A 20,375-nucleotide genomic window follows, 5' to 3' on the forward strand; every position below is an offset into this window, starting at 1 on the left:
AGTTATTCTAGTCGCTTTGGTGAGTTTTGTGATAGTGGCTGCAATGGTAAACTATGATTTATATCTGAAATATGCAAATTTTTCTAACAAAACATATGCTATACAATAAATATGTTATCAGACTGTCATCTGATGAAGTTTTTTCTTGGTTAGTGGCTATTTATATCTTTATTTGGTCGAATTTGTGATAGCTACTGATGGAGTAAAAAACTGGTGGAGTAAAAAAATGGTGTCTTTTGCTAACGTGGTTAGCTAATAGATTTACATATTGTGTCTTCCCTGTAAAACATTTTAAAAATCAGAAATGATGGCTGGATTCACAAGATGTGTATCTTTCATCTGGTGTCTTGGACTTGTGATTTAATGATATTTAGATGCTAGTATTTACTTGTGACGCTATGCTAGGCTATGCTAGTCAGCTTTTTTACTGTGGGGGGTGCTCCCGGATCCGGGTTTGAGAGGAATTAGAGGTTAACCAAGTTTAATTCCTCCCAAAGGTTCTGTACAGTTGTAATTCAGACAACAAAACATTTATCTCCATCACAGTTATATACATCCTACTTAAGACACTCCCTCTCTCCAATCCTTACAGTTTATGCCCAACAGGAAGAAGGTAACCAGATACTAAACCCTGATTACTCCCTTAAGGGGAACTGACCTCACCTCCTGACCTCAACCCCTCCTTCATTTAATCCATAGATGTAAATCTGTCTCCCCTGTATCAACACGTTGCTCTCCTCTTGTCACCCAACACATTCCACAGCTATCTATCTTTCTACAGAGACCCAGTCTCTTTCACTCCTTAATATACTATGCGTCTGATCTATCATGTCTTTAATATCTCAATGTTCAAAATGTCGAATCCAACAGCGTACAAAGGCTCATTATCAGCAACTCTCACTCCTGTGTTCCAATGGCATGTTGTGTTAGCTTATCCAAGTTTATAATTTTAAAAGTCTAATTGATCATTAGAAAACCCTTTCGCAATTATGTTAGCACAGCTGAAAACTGTTGTCCTGATTAAAGAAGTAATAAAATGGGCCTTCTTTAGACTAGTTGAGTATCAGGTACATCAGCATTTGTGGGTTCGATTACAGGCTCAAAATGGCCAGAAACAAATAACTTTATTCTGAAACTCGTGAGTCTATTCTTGATCTGAGAAATGAAGGCTATTCCATGCGAGAAATTGCCAAGAAACTGAAGATCTCGTACAACGCTGTGTACTACTCCCTTCACAGAACAGCGCAAACTGGCTCTAACCAGAATAGAAAGAGGAGTGGGAGGCCCCGGTGCACAACTGAGCAAGAGGACAAGTACATTAGAGTGTCTAGTTTGAGAAACAGACGCCTCACAAGTCCTCAACTGGCAGCTTCATTAAATAGTATCCACAAAACACCAGTCTTAACGTCAACAGTGAAGAGGCGACTCCGGGATGCTGGCCTTCTGTGACCCCAAACTTCTGAACAGTAGTGTATGTCACTCGTCATACTTTCCTGTATGGTGTCACACATATACCCCCCCCCCTTCCCCATTGATAGTACCACTCGATTCAATAATAACCAAAGACAAAAACAAGTAATAAATGTGTGTAATATAATTGTATTGCTGAGTGCAAGGTCTCTCTCCAGTTAGAGGCATCAGCATCAATCCTGTCTGTTAGTCTGTACTCCATCACAACATCTTGCAAGTCTCTCAAGTGTTGGCTCCATACAGGTATCTGTGAACACATACAGACATAGTCACTGTTCTATTACCAATGGCAGATATAATAGGTGATATCTGACACACATCTGACACATCTGATAATGAATAATGAATAGCCTAGTTGTAGGGAATTTTTATAATTTCATAATTAATAGGGTGACATTAGGTTACCTTTAGCTACAGAATACATCACCACCATGCGTTTCCATCTCCTCCCCTCTCTACTTCATTACTTTCTCAAGCACGCAGAGAGAAGAGCTGTCAACAGTTTAATGAAATATATTTAGTTGTGAAAACATGTTACTTTCAATGTACCCGAACAGATTTCACTTGGTTTCCCAAATTAAGCACTTGGTAGCTGCAGGAACAGGGTTGGGGAGCCCATGGCATACATAGTTTGGGCGTAATATCACCTGTCTCACAGTGAGAAGCTGCATGCTCCTCAAACAGTGTTTGATGCATGGAGTGAAATAATGCACGGAGTAGCCTACCCCAACAGGCGAGAAAGCCGCTTCCCATTCACTATTCGAGTGCATAGGCGGATGACATGTATATTTTTCCCCTGCTCCTGTTCGTGCCCATTTCATAATGGGCCACTCTAAATCAAAACTAATTTAACATATTAGTAAAAACAATATTACATTGAGAATAGTCTGAGGGTTGATCATATGATCACTTGATGAGAGAACAGTGTGCGCAGCCTGAGGCAGGGAACAGAGTGCAAGCTTTTTTTGCGATTTTCTCATATCTTCAATAGCCTATAGTCACATCATGCAGCCCATATATGTTTTGACTTCTAAGACACTCAAAGGTTTGTATCAAATAACTCTAAATCTAGCGTAGCCTACACGACCTGTTTCAAATGATCACTTTTAGGAATGTCAAAAAATATCCTTTCCATTTTATTCAGTTAAGTGCAATTATATTATTCTTACTATAAAATCATATAATATAAAATAATAACACATCTTGTCTGCTAAATGAACAAGCCTACAACCCCTGGCATGCCACATAGCCAGAAAACATACAACCTGTGCTTCACGGTTGGGATGGTGTTCTTCGGCTTGCAAGCATCCCCCTTTTTCCTCCAAACATAACGTTGGTCATTATGGCCAAACAGTTATATTTTTGTTTCATCAGACCAGAGGACATTTCTCCAAAAAGTACGATCTTTGTCCTCATGTGCTGTTGCAAACCGTAGTCTGGCTTTTTTATGGCGGTTTTGGAGCAGTGGCTTCTTCCTTGCTGAGCGGCCTTTCAGGTTATGTCGATATAGGACTCGTTTTACTGTGGATATAGAAACTTTTGTACTTGTTTCCTCCAGCATCTTCACAAGCTCCTTTGCTGTTGTTCTGGGATTGAATAGCACATTTCACACCAAAGTACGTTCATCTCTAGGAGACAGAACGAGTCTTCTTCCTGAGCGGTATGACGGCTGCGTGGTCCCATGGTGTTAATACTTGCGTACTATTGTTTGTACAGATGAACGTGGTACCTTCAGGCATTTGGAAATTGCTCCCAAGGATGAACCAGACTTGTGAATTCTGAGATCTTGGCGGATTTCTTCTGATTTTGCCATGATGTCAAGCAAAAAGGCTCTGAATTTGAAGGTTAGCCTTGAAATACATCCACAGGTACACCTCCAATTGACTCAAACGATGTCAATTAGCCTATTAGAAGCTTCTAAAGCCATGAGATAATGTTCTGTAATTTTCCAAGCTGTTTAAAGGCACAGTCAACTTAGTCTATGAAAACTTCGGACCAACTGGAATTGTGATACAGTGAATTATAAGTGAAAAAGTCTGTCTGTAAACAATTGTTGGAAAAATGACTTGTGTCATGCACAAAGTAAATGTTCCAACCGACTTGCCAAAACTATAGTTTGTTAAAACTTCTTATGGCTGCAATCCCATTAATGGGATGATATGACAATAGCCAGTGAAAGTGCAGGGCGCCAAATTCAAACAACAGAAATCTCATAATTAAAATTCCTCCTTGGTGGACATAATCGTTTGTGGTGCTTTCGCTGAAAAGCCTATTTGAAATCGGACACTTTGGTGGGATTAACAACAAGATTACCTTTAAAATGGTATGAGATACATGTATGTTTGAGGAATTTTAATTATGAGATTTCTGTTGTTTGAATTTGGCGCCCTGCACTTTCACTGGCTGTTGTCATATCTATCCCGTTAACGGGATTGCAGCCATAAGAAGTTAACTTCTTATGGCTGCAGGGGCAATATTGAGTAGCTTGGATGAAAGGTGCACAGAGGTGCCCAGAGTAAACGGCCTGCTCCTCAGTCATAGTTGCTAATATATGCATATTATTATTGGTATTGGATAGAAAACACTCTGAAGTTTCTAAAACTGTTTTAATTATGTCTGTGAGTATAACAGAACTCATATAGCAGGCAAAAACCTGAGACAAAATACAAACAGGAAGTGGAAATTCTGAGGCTGGTCGATTTTCAACCAAGATCCTATTGAAATCACAGCGAGATATGGATGAGTTTGCACTTCCTACGGCTTCCACTAGATGTCAACAGTATGTAGAACCTTGTCTGATGCCTCTACTGTGAAGGGGGGGGCGAATGAGAGGGAAATTAGTCAGGTCTGCCATGACCTGACCATTCTTTGACCATGCGCGTTCACATGAGAGGGAGCTCTGTTCCATCGCTCATCTGAAGTCAATGTAATTCTCCGGTTGGAACGTTATTCAAGATTTATGTTAAAAACATTCTAAAGATGGATTCAATACATCGTTTGACAGTTATGGAACTTTTGGACATTTCGTCAGCTTTTAGTGAACACGCTTTCCTGACGTTGGGTTTGTTTACCAAACACGCTACAAAAATAGCTATTTGTACATAAATGATGGACATTACCGAACAAAACGAACATTTCTTGTGGAAGTGGGAGTCCTGGGAGTGCATTCCGACGAAGATCAGCAAAGGTAAGTGAAGATTTATAATGCTTTTTATGAGTTTTGTTGACTGCACAATTTGGCGGGTAACTGTATGGCTTGCTTTTGTGGCTGAACGCTGTTTTCAGATTATTGAATATTGTGTTTTGCCGTAAAGCTTTTTGAAATCTGACACAGCGGTTGCATTAACAAGACATTTGTGGAGTGGTTGAAAAACTAGTTTTAATGACTCCAACCTAAGTGTATGTAAACTTCCGACTTCAACTGTATCATAAAGAAGAAAATGTACTTCAAACTGTAACCAGTGCCTGCAACCTGGATCAGGTTGTCAGTAAACCTACCAGGGTAGTTACAAACAGCACAAGAATTAAATCATCAACATGTATTGATCACATTTTTACTAACGCTGCAGATATTTGCTTTAAAGCAGTATCCAAATCCATAGGATGTAGTGATCACAATATAATAGCCATATCTAGGAAAACCAAAGTTCCAAAGGCTGGGCCTAATGTAGTGTATAAGAGGTCATACAATAACTTTCGTAGTGATTCATATGTTGATGTAAATAATATTTGCTCTTCTGTGGTGTGTAATGAGGAGTAACCAGACGCTGCATTTGACGCATTTATGAAACGACTTATTCCAGTTACTAATCAGCACGCACCCATTAAGAAAATGACTGTAAAATCTGTAAGATCCCCTTGGATTGATGAGTAATTTAAAAATTGTGTGGTTGAGAGGGATGAGGCAAAAGGTATGGCAATTAAGTCTGGCAGCCCAACTGATTGGCAAACGTACTGCAAATTAAGAAATCATGTGACTAAACTAAATAAAAAATAAAAAGAAGCAACATTATGAAACAAGGATAAATTATATAAAGAATGCTAGTAAAAAGCTTTGGGGGACATTAAATGAAATTTTGGGGAAAAAAAGCCAACTCGGCTCCTTCATTTATTGAATCAGACGGCTCATTCATCACAAAGCCCACTGATATTGCAAACTACTTTAATGACTTTTTCATTAGCAAGATAAGCAAACTTAGGGATGACATGCCAGCAACAAACGCTGACACTGCACATCCAAGTATATCGGACCAAATTATGAAAGACAAGATTTGTACTTTTTAATTCCGTAAACTCAGTGTGGAAGAGGTGAAAAAAGTATTGTTGTATATCAACAAAGACAAGCAACCAGGGTCTGACAATCTAGATGGAAAATTACTGAGGATAATAGCAGACGATATTTCCACTCCTATTTGCCAAGTCTTCAATTTAAGCCTACTAGAAAGCGTGTGCCCTCAGGTCTGGAGGGAAGCTAAAGTCATTCCGCTATCAAAGAGTAGTAAAGCCCCCTTTACTGGCTCAAATAGCCAACCAATCAGCCTGTTATCAACCCTTAGTAAACCTCTGAAAAAAATGGTGTTTGACCAGATACCACACTATTTTACAGTACAAATAGACAACAGAATTTCAGCATTATAGACACTCAACATGCACAGCACTTACACAAATGACTGATGATTGGCTGAGAGAAATTGATGATAAAATGATTGTGAGGGCTGTCTTGTTAGACGTCAGTGCAGCTTTTGACATTATTGACCATAGTCTGCTGCTGGAAAAACGTACAGTATGTGTTATAGCTTTACACCCCCTGCTATAATGTGGATACAGAGTTATTTGTTTAACTGAACACAGAGGGTGTTCTTTAATGGAAGCCTATCAAATATAATCCAGTTAGAATCAGGAATTCCCCAGGGTAGCTGTTTAGGCCCCTTGCTTTTTAAAATGTTTACTAATGACATGCCACTGACATTGAGTAAAGCCAGAGTTTCTATGTATGCGGATGACTCAACACTTCAGCTACTACAGCAACTGAAATGACTGCAACACTCACCAAAAAGCTGCAGTTAGTTTCAGAGTGGGTAGCAAGGAATAAGTTAGCCCTAAATATTTCTAAAACCAAAAGCATTGTATATGGAACAAAACACTCACTAAACCCCAAACCTCAACTAAATATTGTAATAAATCCAATAAATGTGGAAATTGAGCAAGTTGAGATAACTAAACTGCTTGGAGTAACCCTAGATTGTTTACTGTCATGGTCAAAACATATTGATGGAGTAGTAGCTAAGATGGGGAGAATTCTGTCTATAATAAAGTGATGCTCTGCCTTCTTAACAACACTATCAACAAGGCAGGTCTTACAGGCCCTAGTTTTGTCACACCTTGACAACTGTTCAGGTGCCACAAAAAAGGACTTAGGAAAATTGCTATTGGCTCAGAACAGGGCAGCACGGCTGGCCCTTGAATGTACACATAGAGCTAATATTAATAATATGCATGTCAATCTCTCCTGGCTGAAAGTGGAGGAGAGATTGTCTTGATCACTACTTTGATTTATGAGAGAGGTATTGACATGTTGAATTCACCGAGCTGTCTGTCTAAACTACTGGCACACAGCTCTGACACCCATGCATGCCCCACAAGACATGCCACAAGAGGTCTCTTCACAGTCCCCAAGTCCAGAACAGACTATGGGAGGCACACAGTACTACATAGAGCCATGACTACATGGAACTCTATTCCACATCAAGTAACTGACGCAAGCAGTAACATTTTATTTAAAAAACAGATAAAAAACACCTTATGGAACAGCGGGGACTGTGAAGCAACACAGACACATGCATGCATACACAAACACACACACACATACGAAAACATACGCACTATACATACACATGGATTTAGTACTGTAGATATGTGGTAGTGGTGGAGTAGGGGCCTGAGGGCACACAGTGTGTTGTGAAATCTGTGAATGTATTGTAATGTTTTAAAATTGTATAAACTGCCTTTATTTTGCTGGACCCCAGAAAGAGTAGCTGCTGCTTTAGCAGCAGCTAATGGGGATCCATAATAAATACAAATAATGTTTCTTTAGATCTACCTCAAATAAATAATGGATTTATTGTTATGGTGTATATTAAATTGATTCATTAGACTTGTTAAAATGTAGATGTTCCAAATGCCTGTTTGTGTGGAGGCCTGGAGATACTAAACGTGTTTATGTTATTTAACGGTCTGAAAAAATGTCATGACCGCCACAGCCCTAGGTGCGACTCAATCTACCTAACTCTGTTCTCCCCATTGACAACCATTGGTGAGCAGGCAAGAGGTGAGGCTGGAGGGGAGGCCTTTTCCAGAGCCCCATTGATGGGCATAGCAGCGTAGATCAGCGCCTGCCCTCATCAAAGATACTGGTCGGTCACACAAACTCACACACACACACACGGATACGCAGAACACTGATTACATTATCAATGGTGGTTATGATTAGCCTGGTAGAACCAATCTAATCGCTACATTCACCTTTCTATTTCACTTCAGATATCATAAAATGTGAAGTGAAATAGAATGGGGAACCCAGCGATCAGGCTAGGTTATTCCCTGGACATTATATGCATCCAAGAAATAGAAATAAGCAACAGAAGATGTCAGTTTACCTAAATGATGTTTCACAATTGGTTTATCAAATCTATCAAAGTAATGAAGTTGGTTACCTTCTGTATTTGAACAAATGATGAGCCTGTGAAAGCTGTTGCCACTGACAGGTGAAGGTTGCTGGCCGGATACTTGACAAGATGTAACTGACTGCTCCATTCATAGGAATGCTCACAGCGAGGGCATGTCTGCATGATGCTGATGAAGGCTCCCTTGCGGGTCATCTCTATGCTGCATGCTCGGCTACAAACTGGACATCTCTCGAACAACTGCAACAGGCAATCTTATGAGGGGGTGTTGACTGGGAGGGCCTGTGACAGGGTGATATAATAGACAGCCAAGTGGTAATTGCATTTTGTTCTAAAGAAAGGAAAAAGCTTTTCGCTAACGCACTTCACAACCAACATGACTCTACTAGTTGTACATTATCTGCTTGGTTGGGGAATTAGCCCACTAGTTTATCAAGCCAGGTGTTTTTAATACAAATTTTCACATTTCAAATAGCACACAACACCTGCCTTTTTGATGAAGCCATCAGTGTCTTCAGGGCAGTAACTTGGGTCACTATCAGAGGCCTCATGATGGTGTATATTTTTCATAGGAGTCCAGAGAGACTGGCAACAACAGTACTTTTTTTCTGAGGTCTTGCCTAACAACCTGTGAAAATAGCAAGTGAATGAAGGTCACTATTTTGGCTTTTGATAAGAGCTTTTTTATCAGATTAATACTGTGCCTACCCTGTCTGCATGTCACTGTGTAGTAGGTAGGCACCAATGGGTCAGAGTATTTGTTTGAAATATGAGAGAGGGTGAGTTCCTTCTCTTTCTGAATGCAGCTGACAATCCACTGGGGTCTGGAGTCACTGTATTAAAAAGAGAGATCCCAGTCTGCAGAGGAGGAGGTGACTGACCTAGGTCCAATCTGTGAAAGGTTGTTATAAATGATACATGCACATCTCGGAGTCTCTCTGAGGCACTTCGATCTGAGACCAGAGAGTGAGATATGTGCCTTTGACTGCCCTCAACTCTACAAAGCTCCTCTCCTCACAGATTGTCCACAAAATCTATATACCCAGGTATTCCCACCCCGACCCGTGTCCCTCCCTACTTGCTAGCAAAGTGCAGCACAATGCAAACAAGCCTTTGACTCAGGGAAGAAGCTGTCAAATGCAGGCCTTCTCCCATATTCCATCTTTTCACACACCCAGCCATTCTTGCAAATCCTTTCCCAAAGAGCAGCGTCATCTCCTGGCATTGAAGTGTGTAGTGGCAGCCTGTTTGGAGGAGAAACTAGGTCCATCCTGGCAGCTCCCATCACTCTTAGCTCCAGTCTCAGCCACCCCAATTCCAGCAGTCAGTCAGTCAGTCGGTAGGCATGTAAGTGAAATATTTACCATGGATAATCATTCATAAAGAATACAGTACATGAGGTATAGTTTGCAAGTACTGGGCCTAAACTCAAATGTTCTTCAAGACGGGAGCCAGCAGATAAAGAATTGCTTCTAACTTAGCTGCTCTTTGGCACAAAGTGCCTCGGCATCGGGACGGTGAGGAGAGACATCGTTACCACTCCCTGGCTCTATTTGTTCATTATTGTGATGAAATATGCACGTGACACTTCTGAGTATGCCAGGAAAACTTGCCACAGAGAGAAGATATGTGTGTGTGTATTTGTTTGGAATGATGGCTTTGCTTTAAGTGGTCATGATAATGGACTGTTGAATAAATATGAGTTAACGCTCTTTTGAGATGCTTTCTCTGTGCTTGGTGGGAGCTCAGCTGTGTGCAACCTACAATCAATTCCCATACAATTTACAGTGCTTAAATACAGCATGATACTTTGCCTAAACTGTTAGACTTTTCTGTAATTAAAACACTGTAGAATTCTGTAAATCCACTAAGCTACAGTATATGAAATAGTTTTAAGGTCATACCAAGGACATTTTCTATTAAATTTTGAATTTTAAGACCCCTTGAAGTATCAAAAAATACGGAAAATGTATTTGATGAAACATTTGATTGGCCCATTCAAATGCATTGAATAACAAATTCACTACAAGGAACATGTAGCCCCCCCCAAAAAGTCTGAAGGATGTTTGTTCTGAAGTGTCAATCCTATATCTGAGATATAAGAAAGATCAGGAAACATTATTATATATCTTTTTACATGTATTTAACTGCCCACAATGTGATTTATGTTTAAAATGTGGCCTGTCAATCCAAATAAAAAAAATGTGCCACTGGTAATATGGGTCATATCTTTTGAACTGCTAGAAACCAGTAATTTTCTCTGTAGTAAAGTTGAAAACATAACGGTCACGAATCTGCACTCAGTTTATTCTCTATGGCACAACAATTATTATCTGGGTGATTTTTTTTCTAGGTCGCACAGCAAGATATTTTTACCAGCAATTTAGAACAGACCGAAATGCTGGTGTCAACTTGAGTTAACTAACTAGCTAATTAGCTAGCAAAGGTTAGCTAGCTAGCTACATATTGTAGGTTAGCTAAGAAAATGTGCAGTAATTCAACAATAGCAATAAAGTTACTTATAAACAAGCCAAGGTACCTAGAACACATTCTTCCACTTCACAGCAGCTTCAAGAAGATATTTACTAAAATAGTCTGAGCTTCATGTGTCTCACAAGACATCATGAGGTTGGTACCTTAAACTGATCATTTGAATTTACAGTAGAAATGATCTATTACTGTAAAGAAATACAGTATGTTAAAGGAGTCTTCCATTTACAGTTAATAGCATTATACCCATAATACAGTGCAATCTACAGCATTAACCCTCTAAGGTTAATGTCTGTGCCCCAGCGGACATCTAATTAGCAATACAAAAATCCCCATCAAAATCTGTCAATTTAAACTAGAGATATGTTTGCATTGGATGCGTCTCAATCCACCACATCCACGTATGTCACATTTACGCATCTGCAGTGAAGGTGATAGATCTAGAGACGTGTTTGTCAGACCATGAGACATCCCGAAAATTGGTCTTCTCACAAAATCGTCTAACGCCCGAACGGTTTGGCTTACAAACTATTATGACCCCTCTATAGAAAGATGAGACTCTCACGAACACGATGGTGTTCTCCATTTTAGGTCTCATCTGAAGTCTGTATAGCCGATATGACATCTTCTGAAAGTAGCATCCGAACAGTTTGGGCTACACACTAACACCACCTGTGGAAAGGTGAGACTCTCACGAACACGTACACATCAGATGTTTTACTTTAGCACTCCCACAGGCCTCACAACTCGTCTGAAGGTTCCCCTATAACAGCTGATGAAATGTATGGAAGTATATATGGAGACTGTAAAATAAGGGGTTAAACTACTCACAAGACTCAGCTGCTAAAGCCGATGTGAATGACCAGTGCACTGGTGTTGTATCGATTTACCTGCTGACCTAAGGTGCTTCCAGTGGGCAGCTCTATCACAGTGTCGCCGGGAGTAGCCAGTAAAGTGGACAAATTGTTTCCCTCCCAGGATTATATTTCAAGTAGGATGTCAGTTTACACAATAAGTAAGTAATATTGGTAGCCATCTATATGTCACTGTGATACAGTCTACTCACTCGGGAAAGCTTGAACGCAACAACACCGGCACATAGTGTCCTCCTTAGCTAACCCTGTGACAGAGGCTGTATGATTCCGTTCACTCAGCTCTCAGCTGCACAACATACGTCCATGTCTGTATAACCTCTCAACAACATTGTTACATAATGTTTGTTACATTCGCTAAACCTGTTCACTTTACCAGTATGCAAACATTTGGTGTCATAATCTGTGTTATTGTGTAGTGTATAGCAATGTTTTATTGGTTATCTAGGGTTTGAAGTCGGTGTATCTAGCTCTTGTTTGTATTTGTTCAATGCCTCAATTGATTACATAAACTATATTGGATATACAGTGCATTTAGAAAGTCTTCAGACCTCGACTTTTTCCATATTTGTGACCCGTTTCAGGAAACTAGGTGTATGTTGCGGTTGACTACATCACAGCAGAGCCGTTTGAACTTCACAAAAAAAAAAAAATCTAATGCGTTTTTGTGGCAAAAAATGCCTTCTCGAACATGTGAACTTTCATGTGCCTTAATAACAAATGTCTATGCCGTCTGTAAATGCATATGCAAATAAAATTGTGAAATTACGAGCCTAGTTGGTTTAGCCACAGAAAAAGCCAGTAACCTTCAGGCTAGCCATGATTGGCTAAGATAATGAGTGGGCTGGACATGCCGAAAGATGAGTTTGGATTGGTCTACCATATAGCAAGCTTCTGTCTATTTGAGCTGGTCATAATGTCTCGGTAATCCTGTCTAAAGTGGATTAAAAAAAAAAATTATCACGTAGTAAAACTGCATAAACCTAATATCAAGTTAAAGTGTACTATTAGCTAGCTAACGTTAGCTGGCTGGTTCGCTTATGCTCTCCACTTTCTGGAGGACCGAGTTTTGAAATCAGTGGAATTCGAGTATGATAGCGAAGGAGATGGCGAAAAGGCCTGTCTCCAGATTACATCTTCAAACTAAGGGCAACCATGACATCTGACAGGAGATGCGTCCAACCATGATGTTTACGGCTATGATAGTCTAGCTAGCTATCTTTTCTGATATTACACATTTCTAATTTTGACAGAAAGTGGTTTCATTTCAAGTTAAAGTGTACTGTTAGCTAGCTAACGTTACGTGTATGATCTTATTCTTCATTTCTCAGACACATTTGCTTGACTAGTTATAGACTAATGTTAGCTAGCTAACATTGAACCTGGTTGTTTAGCTACCTGCAGATTCATGCAGGTTAGTAATGTCATGAGTTGGGATTATGGTTAATTGTTTCGCTAGCTAGCTATATGTCTTAACAAAAGACTCCACTATGCAACTATCCATTTCAAGAGAATGTCACTGCAACAACTATTGATAGGCGTACTAGCTGGTAAATTTGCTCTGTCCATCTACTCCGATTTCAGACCACGGTTAAAATAGTCTAGCTAGCTTCATTTTCAGATATGACATGTTTCTAATTTTGACATAAAGTCTTTTCATTTCAAGTTAACTTCTTTGGTATAGGGGGCAGCATTTTCACTTTTGGATGAATTTCGTGCCCATAGGGAACTGCCTCCTACTCTGTCCCACATGCTAATATATGCATATTATTACTATTGGATAGAAAACACTCTGAAGTTTCTAAAACTGTTTGAATGATGTCTGTGAGTATAACAGAACTCATATGGCAGGCAAACACCTGAGAAAAAATCCAAACAGGAAGTGAAAAATCTGAGAGTGGTCGTTGTTAAAGTCATCGCCTATTCAATTCCCTGTAATATATGGATCTGTTTGCACTTCATACGCCTTCCACTAGATGTCAACAGTCAGTAGAACGTAGAATGAAGCTTATGCTGTGTTGTGGGAACGGATGGGAGGGGAATGAGTCAGTGGTCTGGCAGATTGCCAGTTCTTGGTCGCGCGCTTTCCTCATTATATCGTCTTGCGTTCCATTACTTATAGAGACTGAAAATAATTCTCCGGTTGGAACCTTATTGGATATAAATGATAACAACATCAGCATTCTAATGAAGATAATCAAAGGTAAGGGAATATTTATGATGTAATTTCGTATTTCTGTTGACTCCAACATGGCGGAGAAATGTTGTTACTATCTGAGTGCCGTCTCAGATTATTGCAAGGTGTGCTTTTACGTAACGTTTTTTTTTAAATCTGACACAGCGGTTGCATTAGGAACAAGTGTATCTTTAATTATATGTAAAACATGTATCTTTCATCAAAGTTTATGATGAGTATTTCTGTTATTTGACGTGGCTCTCTGTAATTACTCCGGATATTTTGGAGGCATTTCTGAACATGGCGCCAATGTAAACCGAGATTTGTGGATATAAATATGCACATTATCGAACAAAACATAAATGTATTGTGTAACATGATGTCATATGAGTGTCATCTGATGAAGATGTTCAAAGGTTAGTGATTAATTTTATCTCTATTTCTGTTTTTTGTTACTACTATCTTTTACTGGGAAAATGGCTGTGTTTTTCTGTGGCTATGTACTGAGCTAACATAATTGTTTGGTGTGCTTTCCCCGTAAATCCTTTTTGAAATCAGACATGTCACAACATGTGTAGCTTTAATTTGGTGTCTTTCATGTGTGATTTCATGAAAGATTGATTTTTATAGTAATATATTTGAATTTGGCGCGCTACATTTTTTCTGGATTTAGGCTAAGTGGGACGCTACCGTCATATCTATCCTAGAGAAGGTTAAAGTGGACTGTTAGCGAGCTAGCTCACGTTATGGCTTGCAAACTAATGTTATGTGTATGATCTTACAATTTGTATCTCAGAGCCACTAGTTATAGGCTAATGTTAACTAGCTAAAAAAAAACATAAGCTGGCGCACACCCAGAATGATAGTTTGTGTGGAGGCGCTGACTAATGGCGAATAAACTATAAACTATCAAAATAAAGAAAGTCGCTTTTTTTCTTTCTTTTGATAGTTTAATGTTAACTAGTTAACGTTGAACCTGATTGGTTAGCTACCTGCAGATTCATGCAGGGTAGTAACATCATGAGTTGGGATAATGGTTCATTGTTTACTTATCTAGCTAGCTACATGTCTTAACAAAAGACTGAGCACAGAATAACTGATGATTGTACGAACGCTCAACACCTGTTGAATATGGCCGGTGTCAGTAAACGTCGGCAAAAAAACGTAATTAAATTGTTGCCAGCAGCACAGTTACAGTCAACGATGCTCTAGGTAACATGAAAACAGCCGAACCAGCTCGGCTAGAGCGAGTAAAATGGTCAGAGTGGTGTGAAGTAGCTAGCAAGTTAGCCAGTTAGCTTGGGTACTTGACTGCCGTTGTGAGGTCAGAACATTCAGATCAACCCTACTCATCGGCCAGAGCATCCAGTGTGGGCTCTGAACGCAAAACGCTCTGAATTTACGAACAGACCATCTGACAGCACAGTTGCAGTTACCAACACTTTAGATAACATTAAAACAGCCTAACCAGCTCTGCTAGGGCGAGTAATGTTCAGTGAGCTGTTCATTCTCACCTAGATGTCTGGAAGTAGCTAGCAAGTTAGCTTGGGAGCTTGACTGCTGTTGTCAGGACAGAACGCTCGGAGGCCATTTCAAAGGCCATTTTCTCAAAAGTGAGTTTACAAGTTTCAAAGCAAAATCACTAACGTATGATATAATATTTTGTAGCTCTACTTTTATTTAATGTAAAAAAAATTAAAAATAAAATTTTGCAACATAAGACCGATTTGAGCTGGTGAATCACATTTTATTACGGTACAGTCTTATTCTAAAATTGATTAAATTGTTTTTTCCCCCCTTATCAATGTACACACAATACACCATAATGACAAAGCAAAAACAGGTTGTTTGACATTTTTTCAAATGTATTACAAATAAAAAACTGAAATATCACATTTACGTAAGTATTCAGACCCTTTACTCAGTACTTTGTTGAAGCACCTTTGACAGCGATTACAGCCTCAAGTCTTCTTGGGTATGACGCTACAAGCTTGGCACAACTGTAATTGGGGAGTTTCTCCCATTCTTCTCTGCAGATCATCTCAAGCTCTGTCAGCTTGGATGGGGAGCGTCACTACACAGCTATTTTCAGGTCTCTCCAGAGATGTTCGATCGGGTTCAAGTCCAGGCTCTGGCTGAGCCACTCAAGGACATTCAGATACTTGTCCCAAAGCCACTCCTGCATTGTCTTGGCTGTGTTGTCCTCATGAAAGGTGAACCTTCACCGTAGTCTGAGGTCCTGAGTGCTCTGGCGCAGGTTTTCATCAAGGATCTCTTTGTACTTTGCTCCGTTGATCTTTCCCTCATTCCTGACTAGTCTCCCAGTCCCTGCTGCTGAAAAACATCCCCACAACATGATGCTGCCACCACCATGCTTCACCGTAGGGGTTGGTGCCTGGATTCCTCCAGACGTAACGCTTGGCATTCAGGCCAAAGAGTTGAATCTTGGTTTCATCAGACCAGAGAATCTTGTCTTTTATGTGCCTTTTACTGAGGAGTGACTCTACCACTACCATAAAGGCCTGATTGGTGGAGTGCTGAAGAGATGGTTATCCTTCTGGGAGGTTCTCCCATCTTCACAGAGGGACTCTGGAGCTCTGCCAGAGTGACCATTGGGTTCTTGGTCACCACCCTGACCAAGGCCCTTCTCCCCAAATTGCTCAGTTTGGCCAGGCGGTGAGCTGTATGAAGTGTCTTGGTGGTTCCAAACGTATTCCATTTAAGAATATTGGAGACCACTGTGTTCTTGGGGACCTTCAATGCTGCAGAAATGTGTTGGTATCCTTCCCCAGATTTGTGAATTGACATAATCCTCTCTGGGTTCTACGGAGAAATCTTACGGCCTCAAGGCTTGGTTTTTGCTCTGACATGCATTGTGAACTGTGGGACCTTAGATAGACAGGTGTGTGCCTTTCCAAATCATGTCCAATGAATTGAGTTTACCACTTTTGGTGGTATCAAGATGATCAATGGATACAGGATGCACCTGAGCTCAATTTCGAATCTCATAGCAAAGGGTCTGGATACTTATTACGTTCGAATCAACCCAAGATAATGAACCCTGGAGATGGGACAAAGTGTATGGCATGGTTGCCCAGAGAAAGCCAGTGGTTCTCAACCCCTAAACATTGCCCCATTCTTCCAATAGCTCAGAGTTTGAATAAAGATTTCTAGTGAGCTATGTACACACACACACACACACACACTCACACATACACACTTTCCCATGGTATAATGACCGGAGACAGGCGCAGGAATACAATTATTTTTCTCTACCCAAAATAACTTACATCATGAACATGATGGGGACGAAGGCCAAAACAAACATGTGTATATATAACACAGGGCTGTAACCCAAATGAAGAGCGGACGAGACCTGTAATAACAATACACTGGATGAGACCCGTAATAACAAGTGCACACTAACATGGTAACACGCAAGCCGATACAACAGAGCACAGGTACTCACAAGACCAACGAACATGGAACAATAATCAACAAGGACAATGGGGAACAGAGGGCACATATATACACTTACTAATCAAAGGGAATGGGAACCAGGTGTGCGTAATGAGACTGTCATGTTTTGTCTTTGATCATCATGTCTTGTCCCTGTGCTTCCCTCTGCTGGTCTTATTAGGTTCTTTCCCTCTTTCTCTCTCTCTCTCTCCTCCTCCCTCTCTCCCTCTCCCGCGCTCTCTCTCTATCGTTCCGTTCCTGCTCCCAGCTGTTTCTCATTCTCCTAACGACCTCATTTACTCTTTCACACCTGTCCCCTATTTTGCCCTCTGATTAGAGTCCCTATTTCTCCCTCTGTTTTCCGCTTCTGTCCTTGTCGGATTCTTGTTTGATGTTTGCTGTCCTGTGTCCTTGTTCCGCCCTGTCGTGTTTTTGCCTTCTTCAGATGCTGCGTGTGAGCAGGTGTCTATGTCAGCTACGGCCTGTGCCTTCCTGAAGCGACCTGCAGTCTGTGGTCGCGTCTCCAGTCGTTCCTCTCTACTGACGAGAGGATTTCAGTTTCCCGTTTTGGATTTACCTTTGATATATCCAGGAGAATCATTGTTTGTTTGATACTGGAATAAAGACTCTGTTTCTATTACGTCGCTTTTGGGTCCTCATTCACCAGCATAACAGAAGAATCCGACCAAGATGGACCCAGCGACTATGGATTCTCTCAACACTGCCGTCGAGTTCCAGGGAGCAATGCTCGGCAGACACGAGCAGGAATTGTTTGCTGCTCGTCATGCCGTTGAGACCCTGGCCGCTCAGGTCTCCGATCTCTCTGGACAGTTTCTGAGTCTTCGTCTCGTGCCACCAGCTACTTCCTGGTCTTCCGAGTCTCCGGAACCTAGGGTTAATAACCCACCATGTTACTCTGGGCAGCCCACTGAGTGTCGCTCCTTTCTCACCCAGTGTGATATTGTGTTCTCTCTCCAGCCCAACACGTACTCAAGAGAGAGAGCTCGGATCGCTTACGTCATATCACTCCTTACTGGTCGGGCTCGGGAGTGGGGCACAGCTATCTGGGAGGCAAGGGCTGAGTGTTCTAACGTTTATCAGAGCTTTAAAGAGGAGATGATACGGGTTTTTGATCGTTCAGTTTTTGGGAAGGAGGCTTCCAGGGCCCTGGCTTCCCTATGTCAGGGTGATCGATCCATAACGGATTACTCTATAGAGTTTCGCACTCTTGCTGCATCCAGTGACTGGAACGAGCCGGCGTTGCTCGCTCGTTTTCTGGAGGGACTCCACGCTGAGGTTAAGGATGAGATTCTCTCCCGGGAGGTTCCTTCCAGCGTGGACTCTTTGATTGCACTCGCCATCCGCATAGAACGACGGGTAGATCTTCGTCACCGAGCTCGTGGAAGAGAGCTCGCGTTAACGGTGTTTCCCCTCTCCGCATCTCAACCATCTCCTCCCACTGGCTCAGAGACTGAGCCCATGCAGCTGGGAGGTATTCGCATCTCGACTAAGGAGAGGGAACGGAGAATCACCAACCGCCTTTGCCTCTATTGCGGTTCTGCTGGACATTTTGTCATGTCATGTCCAGTAAAAGCCAGAGCTCATCAGTAAGCGGAGGGCTACTGGTGAGCGCTACTACTCAGGTCTCTCCATCAAGATCCTGTACTACCTTGTCGGTCCATCTACGCTGGACCGGTTCGGCTGCTTCCTGCAGTGCCTTGATAGACTCTGGGGCTGAGGGTTGTTTTATGGACGAAGCATGGGCTCGGAAACATGACATTCCTCTCAGACAGTTAGGGAAGCCCACGCCCATGTTCGCCTTAGATGGTAGTCTTCTCCCCAGTATCAGATGTGAGACACTACCTTTAACCCTCACAGTATCTGGTAACCACAGTGAGACCATTTCCTTTTTGATTTTTCGTTCACCTTTTACACCTGTTGTTTTGGGTCATCCCTGGCTAGTATGTCATAATCCTTCTATTAATTGGTCTAGTAATTCTATCCTATCCTGGAACGTTTCTTGTCATGTGAAGTGTTTAATGTCTGCTATCCCTCCTGTGTCTTCTGTCCCCTCTACTCAGGAGGAACCTGGTGATTTGACAGGAGTGCCGGAGGAATATCATGATCTGCGCACGGTCTTCAGTCGGTCCAGAGCCAGCTCCCTTCCTCCTCACCGGTCGTATGATTGTTGTATTGATCTCCTTCCGGGGACCACTCCCCCTCGGGGTAGACTATACTCTCTGTCGGCTCCCGAACGTAAGGCTCTCGAGGATTATCTGTCTGTTTCTCTCGACGCCGGTACCGTGGTGCCTTCTTCCTCTCCCGCCGGAGCGGGATTTTTCTTTGTTAAGAAGAAGGACGGTACTCTGCGCCCCTGCGTGGATTATCGAGGGCTGAATGACATAACGGTTAAGAATCGTTATCCGCTTCCCCTTATGTCGTCAGCCTTCGAGATTTTGCAGGGAGCCAGGTTCTTTACTAAGTTGGACCTTCGTAACGCTTACCATCTCGTACGCATCAGAGAGGGGGACGAGTGGAAAACGGCGTTTAACACTCCGTTAGGGCATTTTGAATACCGGGTTCTGCCGTTCGGTCTCGCTAATGCTCCAGCTGTCTTTCAGGCATTAGTTAATGATGTACTGAGAGACATGCTGAACATTTTTGTTTTCGTTTACCTTGACGATATCCTGATTTTTTCACCGTCACTCGAGATTCATGTTCAGCACGTTCGACGTGTACTCCAGCGCCTTTTAGAGAATTGTCTCTACGTGAAGGCTGAGAAGTGCGCCTTTCATGTCTCCTCTGTCACATTTCTCGGTTCTGTTATTTCCGCTGAAGGCATTCAGATGGATCCCGCTAAGGTCCAGGCTGTCAGCGATTGGTCCGTTCCTAAGTCACGTGTCGAGTTGCAGCGCTTTCTCGGTTTCGCTAATTTCTATCGGCGTTTCATTCGTAATTTCGGTCAAGTGGCTGCCCCTCTCACAGCTCTGACTTCTGTCAAGACTTGCTTTAAGTGGTCCGGTTCCGCCCAGGGAGCTTTTGATCTCCTCAAGAAGCGTTTTACATCCGCCCCTATCCTTGTTACTCCTGACGTCACTAAACAATTCATTGTCGAGGTTGACGCTTCAGAGGTGGGCGTGGGAGCCATTCTGACTCAGCGCTTCCATTCTGACGATAAGGTCCATCCTTGCGCTTACTTTTCTCATCGCCTGTCGCCATCGGAAC

Source organism: Salvelinus alpinus, chromosome 6 (assembly GCF_045679555.1).
Source record: "Salvelinus alpinus chromosome 6, SLU_Salpinus.1, whole genome shotgun sequence".
Lineage (NCBI taxonomy): Eukaryota > Metazoa > Chordata > Actinopteri > Salmoniformes > Salmonidae > Salvelinus > Salvelinus alpinus.